At 36.0% G+C, this 10973-nt stretch overlaps 1 long non-coding RNA gene across 1 annotated transcript; it reads left to right on the top strand.

Moving 5' to 3' along the window:
• The first annotated feature begins 1061 nt into the window (after positions 1-1061).
• Positions 1062-6328, top strand: LOC131537613 (uncharacterized). Its single transcript, XR_009270325.1, has 5 exons — positions 1062-1119; positions 1399-1471; positions 2165-2258; positions 3871-4795; positions 5242-6328. It is a non-coding gene; the product is annotated as an uncharacterized LOC131537613 (long non-coding RNA).
• The last annotated feature ends 4645 nt before the right edge of the window (positions 6329-10973 follow it).

The following is a 10973-nucleotide window of genomic DNA, read 5'->3' on the forward strand; positions in this document are numbered from 1 at the left end:
AAACATGCAAATGAGGTGTCAAGTGGGACAAAGAAACACTTTCCCGCTGAAACTATGAGCCTTGTTATTGGTCAAACTAACCAAAATGGGTGTTACAGGGAAACAGATCAAACTTCTCCCACACCAAAAGCTTCTTCTCTTTACTTTCGGTGTCCTGGAGACACACTTATCACCTTGGAAACCTCACGGCTCCCCTTCCGGGGGGAGTCCGATCTTCTGGCAGTTTTAAGTTCAGTAACTTTGTCGATTCACTTCGGACTAATCAAGCCATGGCTGAAGCTTGACGAAGCTTTCACTCCTAAAGGAATTCATCAGGAATCTACGCACCAGGATGCTTTACTCAGCACCCACAAAACCCATGCAAGTAACCACTTGTTAACTATCTAGATGCGCTTCTAGGCTTCGACCCCTTTTAATTAAGGTGATGTGATTATCTGATGGTCCTTAACAGGTTATAGTTAGCTGATGTGTAAATCTTGCCATGACAGTCTCTCTTGCGTGCGAGCGCTCCCTCTCCCTCTCTCTCTCTCTCTCTCTCTCTCTCTCCATGCCTTCCTTGCGTTGGCATCCATGTTTAATGTGTGTATGTCTGTGTCTAGTTCTATGTTACATGTTCCCCTGTAGTGTAGTTTAATAAACATCCATATGTATTCACACTTGGTTGTCTGTGTCTGCTGCTCTCAGAACGAAGTCTCTTTAACGTCCGGTCTTGCTGCATGCTCGGAAGCAATGTTTCAGTAAGGAAATTATTTGTCGTGGCCAGAGAAATAACTTTCCTTAGAGTCAATAGAAGGGCCCGTACTGCAGACGAACTAATCATTTTATTGTACTATTAATACTACAGCTAATTCCTGAAGATGGATATATAATTGATAACCCGTTATGATTAATTATGTTCATCTCATAAAGCAAATATGCTACACTACTTTGAAGGCATCTTAAGTAAAACAGCTTCATATTTAACGGAGCATTTGCAAAACTCGGAAGCAACGAGACCTGGTTAGCAGAATACGGAAGTCTGTTGCGCATAACCCCTATTGTATTTTTAAACTGGAGAGACGGCTGACAGGAAGATGTCGTCATCTCTAACCGTCACTCACACCACAGATCTCAAGCAAGGTAAGGCAAAGACATATTCCCTGTATTACAATACGTTTAAACTTTTAGTTAATCATTATTTATTATCCGCTTTGTCAGTTTCATCTAGAATATCCATGTGATGCTTATCAAGTTTACTAAATCCGCCGAACGCAGTGAACAAAGGGGCTGAGGAGCATTTATAATGGCAGTTTTGTTAACCTTAGTTAACATTTTACATGGTTATTTGCTCCTCACGTTGTCTTTTTTAAAATTCATACTAACAAATTGTTGTCATGCTTTTGAAATCAATCTTTTCAGTGCAAAGGCAGCGAGGGGTGGTGTGATGTCATTTGCAACAAGACGGCTGATACTAATATGGGCCTAAAATAAAGTAAGTAGAATTCACATTAAACAAATTGATGGGCTTTAGTATTGTACAAGATGTAATTTGTCACCTTATAAACAGTTATTTAAATCCATCGTTCTTCAGTTTTTATATTTTGATGAATTGCTATTAATGCAGATGTAATGATGACCAGAAATGACCAGCAGCACAAATGTTAAGTCTTCTGAAGCAATAGTATACTTTTGTTTTGTGAATATTAGATTGAAATTTAAACCTAAAGATTGATCAAATCGTGAATAACGTTACACAACACACATGAAAAATAACAAACTAACATCCCACAAGAATGACATCTAAAGACCGGTCATGTTTGATGTAATGTAGTGTGCCACCAATTTGATTCAGACTGAATTGGCAGAGTGAATAACATCTTAAATTTCAGTTTGTCTGTCATTCCGTCAAAGTCTTTTGGTATTTTGTGTTGCTTCAGAAAAATACCAGTGAAGTCTTAAGTTCTGATTATAGTTCTACATGTATATACTTAACTAACATAGATGGCGGGGGACTTCTACTTTCCTTATCCTAAAGTTGCTTTGTTTTTATAAAGATGTCAGGTAATTGCTAATGCTAAGTTTGTAGTGGTTAAAAATTGTCTTGTTGTGATTCATAAAAATAAGCTGTCCATAAATGTTGCTTAATTGTGAGTTAAATTTCTCTAATTTTGTGTTTTGTCTTCAGGGACAATAATGGCATCAGCCATTCAAGTTATGATCCTGGCAGATCTGCTACTATCTGAAAAGTAGTCTCTGAAGATTTTTTCAAGATACACAAGGTAGGACACATGTCAGGACAAGTTTATATTTACTTTTAAAAAATTTAAAATTTTAGTTGAGATCAGCATAGTTAAAAAAAAATTAATTCGGTCATGGTTTACTCACCCTCATGTTGTTCCAAATTCATTTTAAATGAATTTCATTCATCTTCAAACAAATGTTTTTATTTTTGATATTCATTCATCATTTTTGTCTTTCCATTGGAAGTCTAGACAGTCTTTATTTTCAAGCTTCAAAAAGTTTAGGTTAGGCTTTGACACAATAAAAAAGGTACTTATACCTTCTGTTATTTATCTTGTTTCTGAATACCTGTAAAATTTAAAGGATTAACTAACAACTTACATGTAACTTGTTTTTTTCGCTCTCAATGCCATTTTGACAATGCAGTTTTTTTAATCCATGCAGCATTTTTTTTAAAGAAAAACATTACAAATTATTCTTTAACAATTTAACTGATGTGTTAATAGCGACAATTCTTACTGTCAGTTAATGGTTCAATGCTAGCATCCCTACCCAGAAACACCTACTAGAACTTACCTATTAATCTTACCTGTTTTATCTGAGTTTCCTTCCCTAACTGAGTTCATGTAACAGTTTATTAGCTAATAACATGTAACTGTCACGAATCCTGTCCCTGCACTGTTCATTCACCACCAGAGGTCACTCGCTCACCACATTGACTCTCACACCATACATACAACACAACACTGGACTCCATTTACTATCATTCATTGCACTGATTGCACACACGGCTGATTGCACTAATCACACGCACACCTGATCATACGCCTTATTTAAACCCTGGACTTTCTTTCCCTCACTGCCGAGTATTGTATGCACTTATCCCCCGCTTAGCGATAAGTGGGCTCCGTAGAGTAGCTAGTGTTATTAGTCTTGTCTTGCCTATTTTCCCGTGTTCCCTGGATTATCTCTCTGCCTTGCACATTGGATACTGTTCGCCGATCGTCGACCCACGCTTGTCCTATGATTACTCTTTGCCTTGTCCCTGCCATACCTGTTTTCCATTGTTTCGACCCTACCTGTATATATGACCATGCCTGTAAATAAAAGCTTGCACTTGGATCCGCACGTCTCACGTCTCGTCAGCCCTGTTACAGTAACAAGGCAACTTTTGCCATTTAATAACTTTATAGATAACTTCTAAATGTTAACTATATTTGAAGGGATTTTTCCTGTTTCAAATTGGTATAATATGGAAATTGCAGTTGACTTAACTACCCTATTATGACGTATTTCCAGTAGTGTGCATGTGTATACCTATCAAGATTAATAAATTAGGTCAATTTATGTTGACCTAAAAATTTTTTTTCGGAAATGACACGATGAAAATGTATTATTTGAATGTTTATATTTTTCTTAATCTAATGATGCTTCAGAAGACGTTTTTCTTAATGCTGCTATGAAAGTAGCTGGTCAATGAAAGTAACATATGCCAAGTCAAATGAAACTACCTTTGACTCTTGAGTAATGTAATATTTGTAGAACTCACAGCACAGATCCTAATAATTTTTTTGGCCTAGCCACACTAATTATTTTATAGGCATTTTGTAATATCACTTTGTAACAACAGCCAATCTGTTTACTTTATAGATGGAGCGTGGAGAGACAGGACATGGACCACAGTTTTTCAGCACCCACACCCCACACTCAAATTCATATGGAAGTTCTCAATTATTAAATGTTAATATGATAGTTTATATTTAGCTGTGAAGTTATAGTTCATTGTCATAAATATTAAACTACATATTATTATTTTACATGAACTTGCTCGTATCTGGAAGGTTGTGTTAATAAAAATGATGTTGAAAGTAGGGATGTGCGCTACGACTAATTTGACTGTCGTTTAAACTGAAGTTTTGTATCCGACTAGTCTAAAAACTAGAAACCCCCCAAAAATGGCAAAAGATTAAAAAAACTGTGCGTGTATAACAGCCTACACTTGAAATACTTAATCTTTGCATCACACTGTCAAATCCCTCAATGAAATCTGCTAAAAATAGGTCACGATTATGCCGTATGCTTGCCTCACGTTATCATCATTTAATTTTAGGCGGTCGGTCGTTAAACAGAAAATAAGGAAGAGCATACACTCAACATAAACCAGTGCATAGCTTATTTATTCAGATCAGCTGGAACAATGCAGAAATGGAAAACAGACTGACAGAATTCTTCATTTTCATATAACGTTAGCCAACATATTAAAACACAAGTCAAAAACAATAGGAAAGTTTATCAAGGAATAGCATTAAAACGGCTTTTAAAATGTAACAAAACAATGCTTGTTTTACTTACTCACTCAGACCATGCGCAGAGAGGTGAACTATTAGAATAGAGTACTCATAATGTATATAAGATGATAATCATGACAAATTTTTCTTAAGGATGCTTTAAGTTACTTATCGTTTGTACACAGGTTTTTCCTCACAATGAAGTACCAGTTTCTAAAGGGAAAGATGAATAGCAGGATTGATCAGCTTCTTCGCTTGCTGTGTGGTGATGTACAGAAATATTACAGGTAAATGTAAGTTCACTGCCAAACTGTAATTACCAATTACAGAAATCATATGACCAAGTTGTGGTACTCTGATCATATATAGCATAGATAATACCTCTTGCCATTGTCAACAAAGCTCTACAATAAACACAATCTATTCTCTATGACTTAATCGGTGTTAATTCCCTTAAACAACACTTATCACCCATCAAAATATTAATCAAACATGGCTGTCAGCTTTCAGGACGTTAATTATTCTAAAACTACAGCAAGTGAACCCACAATCCCATAAAATAAAGTACGCAAAATAATTTTTTTTTCTTTATAGTATAGGTTTATATATTTGTTAGTTTGGTTTTATTATTTTATAGGGAATCTATAAGGGAATATGATTATTATCATCATTATTATTATTTTATTCTTACATCAGTTGGCCATTTCTTACCTTGTTTTATTTTATTGTTCAGTTACCCGGATGACCTGAAAGAAACTGGACGAATCAAAGGACTGAACAGTGATGAGACCATTTATGCTGCTCAGTCTATGATTGCAAAAGGCCTGGATGCAAAAATAGACATGTCTAAAAATGGTGTTTGGTTCCACCAGATACAAGCACACAACCTCACACAGTTGACTTGGTGATGCACAAATGCAATTGCAAAAGATTCCAATGCGGATCTATGTGCAAACACTTAATTTTCTCACAGACAATTGCAGAGAAACAAGGACTTGTGATTCAAGACCTTAGGACAGATGCAGCAAGAAAGATTGTTGATAGTCAATCCTATTTCACAGATAATGAAAACCTTATCGTCTGGCACTTTGATGGGAGCGTAGGAGTTGTAAGTCATAAAGGGACAAGATTTTGTACATGCAAATAGTTATGGAGAGGTATGTGTATGTATACTAGTTCACAACATTCTCTACACAGCATCTTGTGAGAGAAATTCTTTACCTTTACACAGCCTAATGTCCAGTGAGAAAAAAAGCGCTACACTGCAGGACATGCTCACAGATCTTCATGAGTGGAGCCAATCAGAAAAATATCAAGAGAATAAGGAAGTGTACAATTTAGTACAGACAGCACACAAATTAGTTTTTTCACAGTTTATTAAAGTGTCAAGGAAAAGGAAAACGACTGCACTTCCTGAGTATCGTAAAAGGGTCAAAAAAGCAAAAGATGCAGTCACTGTAAATTACAGTCAAAAAGAAGAAAAAACAAGGTTGATCTTGAAGTGACTTAAGAAACGTTTCATTGTTGAAACAATTACTTTGCCTAGCCAAAAAAAAAAATGTTCTCACCTTGCATCTACTTTTTTGTCAATGAATGTTGTACTTATGCTTTGTATAGAGTAAAATGAAGGAACAAATGTTGATCATAAACAAATTACTAAATATTTTTATTGAACACTTCAACATTACAATAAAATATGACTACTTTCCTAAAAAAAATCTAGTGGATTATATGCATCTAAAACATCAACATATAACAAAATGGTACAGCAAAGATGCAACATTAAACTCCTGTACTTTAACTAGTACACATCATTCTTACAGCTTTTGAAGTGATTTTTCTTAGTGCTTTTTCTTTTAGACGCGAGTCAATTAAATCAAATGTGTCCTCCATTAATCCAGGCCCAAGGCCATTGGTTGCCTGGACACATGTCTCCCAGTTTCTCCTTAGAGTGACTATAAGGTCTTCCTGCAATTGAAATATGTAAAGCTTAGGATTTCAGTTTGCATAGTAGATACATGGCAAAAACGGTTTGTATTTGACTACTGTATTTTCAACTGCACACACTTAATTGTTCCTGGAACCTTAAAATACACAGTGCTAGGAAGGCTCCAGGAGCCCCAAGGTTCAAACGTTAAGGATGAAATGAATATTTGATGCTTACCATTCATTTGATTGGTATTCAGTGGTTCCTTGTTTAAAGACCGAGAGAAGAGAGAAAATAACATATTAGTGTACTCCTGCAGCACATTGTACACAAAAAATACCAAAAATATGCATTATATTGAGTTATCCTGCCCTGAGAGCAGTGCATAGTACACAAAAAATAACACTGATGTGAATTATATTGAGTACTCCTGTTATTATTAATTAACATATTGACTGTTTATTAGTACTTATAAAACACATATTCTGCATCCCTAATCCTACCCAATGCCTAAACTTAACTACCTTACTAACTATTAATAAGCAGCAAAATAGGAGTTTAGGAGTCTCACATAGTCTTTTTCACAATGAAATATCAATTCAGAAATGTATATTAGAAAATAAAGGCGTCAAGCTTGAACAAGTTTATAAACACCTAGCTTATTACAATTAATGTATCATGTAATGAACAACAGCCTAATCAACCAAAGTAGCATAACCCATATTAAACAACATATTTGAAATAAGTTTGTACATTGTAAATGTAAAAAATGTTTTTCCAAATATTAAAATTATAAATACATAAATATTTAAAATATAACCATGTGTAGGCCTACTGCAATATAAAGTACATTAAAAACCTACTAAAAGTGTAATCATTTTGTTATGTTCTTACACAAAATACACATAAAATATATTTTAAGTAAGAGTAACATAAGCGTGTTTTTTGTAAATACACTAAAACGTCACTAAAAGTATGCTTGTGTTTAGTATATTCCTTAAAAGTATAACTAAGCATATATTTAATACAAAAGTACTTCTAGTATACTTTTTAGAAATATATTAAAACATATTAAAGTATATTTTTAATGCACTTCAAATAAGCATGTTGGGAATACAAATGTATTATAAACATACTACTTGAATTTCAAGTATATTTTTAATACATTTAATACTACGTCTTTTTCACCTGGGTAGTACTGAGCCTTGGGGTACTCCATACTGCACTTGTGATCGATATGATACCTCTTCATTCACTGCTACGAACTGATGGCGGTCAGATAAGTACGATTTGAACCATGCTAAGGCGCTTCCACTAATGCCAACAAAGTTTTGTAGTCTATTCAAAAGAATGTTGTGGTCGATAGTGTCGAACGCAGCGTTAAGATCCAGTAGAACTAATAAAGAGATACAACCACGATCAGATGATAGAAGCAGGTCATTTGTAACTCTAATGAGAGCAGTCTCAGTACTATGATACGATCTAAATCCTGACTGGAATTCCTCACAGATATCATTTTTCTCTAGGAAGGAATATAATTGTGAGGATACTACCTTTTCTAGTATCTTTGACAGAAAAGGAGATTTGAGATCGGTCTGTAATTAACTAGATCTTTGGGGTCAAGTTGTGGTTTTTAATGAGAGGCTTAATAACAGCCAATTTGAAGGTTTTGGGGACATATCCTAATGACAATGATGAATTAATAATAGCCAAAAGAGGATCTATGACTTCTGGAAGCAGCTCTTTTAGTAGTTTAGATGGAATCGGGTCTAACATACATGTTGTTGGTTTAGATGATTTAACAAGTTTATACAATTCTTCCTCTCCTACAGTAGAGAATGAGTGGAATTGTTCCTCAGGGGATCTATAGTGCGCTATCTGATGCGATACTGTAGCTGATGGCTGCAAGGATACAATTTTATCTCTGATAGTATCGATCTTGGAAGTGAAGTAGTTCATAAAGTCATTACTGCTATGCTCTTGGGAAATGCCAACACCTGTTGATGCTTTATTTTTTGTTAATTTAGTCACTGTATTGAATAAATACCGAGGGTTATGTTTGTTTTCTTCTAGAAGAGACGAAAAGTAATCAGATCTAGCAGTTTTAATGCTTTTCTGTAGGATAGGGTACTTTCCCGCCAAGCTAAACAAAATACCTCTAATTTAGTTTTCCTCCAGCTGCGCTCCATTTTCCGGGCTGCTCTCTTTAGGGCGCGAGTGTGCTCATTATACCACGGTGTTGGACTCTTATCCTTAATCTTCCTTAAGCGTAAAGGAGCAACCATATCTAAAATGCTATAAAAGAGAGAGTCCATAGTTCCTGTTACATCATCAAGTTGTTCTGAGCTATTGGATATACTGAGGAACTGAGATAAGTCAGGAAGATTATTTATAAAGCAGTATTTTGTGGTAGAGGTAATGGTTCTACCATATTTGTAACAAGGAGTTGGCTTTACAGCTTTAGCTATATGGAATATACAGGAGACTAGATAATGATGTGAGATATCATCTCTCTGCTGCCAAATTTCAATGCCACTGACATCAATTCCATGTGACAGTATTAAATCTAGAGTATGATTTCGACAATGAGTAGGTCCTGACACATAGAGTTTAGAATGTCTATAAATGCTGATCCCAACAAATCTTTTTCATTATCAACATGGATATTAAAATCACCAACGATTAGTACTTTATCTGCAGTCAGCACTAACTCCAATAGAAGATCAGAAAATTCTTAAGTAAAGTCTGTATGGTGCCCTGGTGGCCTGTATACAATAGTCACCTTTATTTATATAGCGCTTTTACAATACAGATTGTGTCAAAGCACTTAACAGTATCAAATTGGAGGATAGAGTGTCAGTAATGTATAATGATAAGATTAAACAATAGCCAGTACAAACATCACAGGGGATTTATCATTAATACTTGTTTCTTTGGATAACGTTATATGAAGCACCATTACTTCGAACGAATTATACTTGAAACCCGACCTCTGAAAGATACTGAAAATATTGCTATAAATTGTAGCAACACCTCCCCCTTAACCTTTTGGATGCGGTTCATGTTTGTAACAGTAATCTTGTGGTGTAGACTCGTTTAAAGTAATATAATCATCTTGTTTTAGCCAGGTTTCTGTCAGACAAAGCACATCTAGTTTATGGTCAGTGAACATATCATTTACAAAAAGTGCTTTTGAAGAAAGGGTCTAATATTCAATAAGTCAAGCTTTATCATGCGTTTATCTGTATTATATGGGTTTTTTATTTGTTGAACATCAATTAAATTGTTACTATTACTTTGGTTTGGATGTTTTCTGTATTTTCTAGTTCGGGGAACAGACACAGTCTCTATAGTGTGATATCTAGGTGAAAAGGTTTCTATGTGCTGAGAGTTAACTGACTTTTGTGACATGAGGCGGCTAGCAGACGATCGGTTTAGCCAGTCTGTCTGCTTCCTGACCTGGGCCCCAGTTAGTCAAGTACGAACTCTAAGACTATGTGCCATATTTCTAGAGAGAAGAGCGGCACCACCCCAGGAGGGATGAACACCATCTCTTTTCAACAGGTCAGGTCTGCCCCAAAAATTCTTCCAATTGTCTATAAAGCCTATGTTATTTTGCGGGTACCACTTAGACATCCAGCCATTACGTGACGACAGTCTGCTATGAATCTCATCACCCCAGTAAGCAGGGAGCGGACCAGAGCATATTACAGTGTCTGACATCGTACTTGCAAGTTCACACACCTCTTTAACATTATTTTTAGTTATCTCCGACTGGCGAAGTCGAACATTATTAGCGCTGACGTGAATAACAATCTTACTGAATTTACGTTTAGCATTAGTCAGCAGTTTTAAATTTGCCAAGATGTCAGGCGCTCTGGCTCCTGGTAAACAATGGACTATGGTGGCTGGTGTCTCTATTTTCACGTTCCGCATAACAGAATCGCCAATAACTAGAGCACTTTCATCAGGTTTCTCAGTGGGTGCTTCACTGAGTGGGAGAACCTGTTTGATGTTCTGATCGGAACGGAAGAGTGGTGTTTTGACCCGCGACTATGCCGCCTCACTGTCACCCAGTTGCCCTGCTGCACGGGCTCAACCGAAACCAAACAATGTACAGGACTTGTTGAACTAGTCGCATCCAAAGCAGTATCTACAGCCCTCACATTCTTACTGTCCTCAACTAAAGTTTGGATGCGTGTCTCTAGTTCTAAAACCTTCTCTGTCAGCCTAACTATTTCCCTGCATTTATCACATGTGAATCCCTCGCTGCTGACAGAGACAGATAAACTATACATGTGGCAAACAGTGCAAACAACAATAGCAGGAGAAGAAGCCATTACTCACCATGATTGATGAATGATACCAACTTAACTTACCACTTACCACTGTTGTTTGATGAGCTTGTGAAAAACGTAAAAAAAAACAAAAAAAAAACAATAATAATAATAGGTGCGAATAGAAACGCATATGGAACCGCGAGTGACAAGCTAATGGGCTAACAAGCTGCACTCGCGTTTTTAAAAGCGGACGATCAG

This window comes from Onychostoma macrolepis, chromosome 03 (assembly GCF_012432095.1).
Source record: "Onychostoma macrolepis isolate SWU-2019 chromosome 03, ASM1243209v1, whole genome shotgun sequence".
NCBI classification, from domain to species: domain Eukaryota; kingdom Metazoa; phylum Chordata; class Actinopteri; order Cypriniformes; family Cyprinidae; genus Onychostoma; species Onychostoma macrolepis.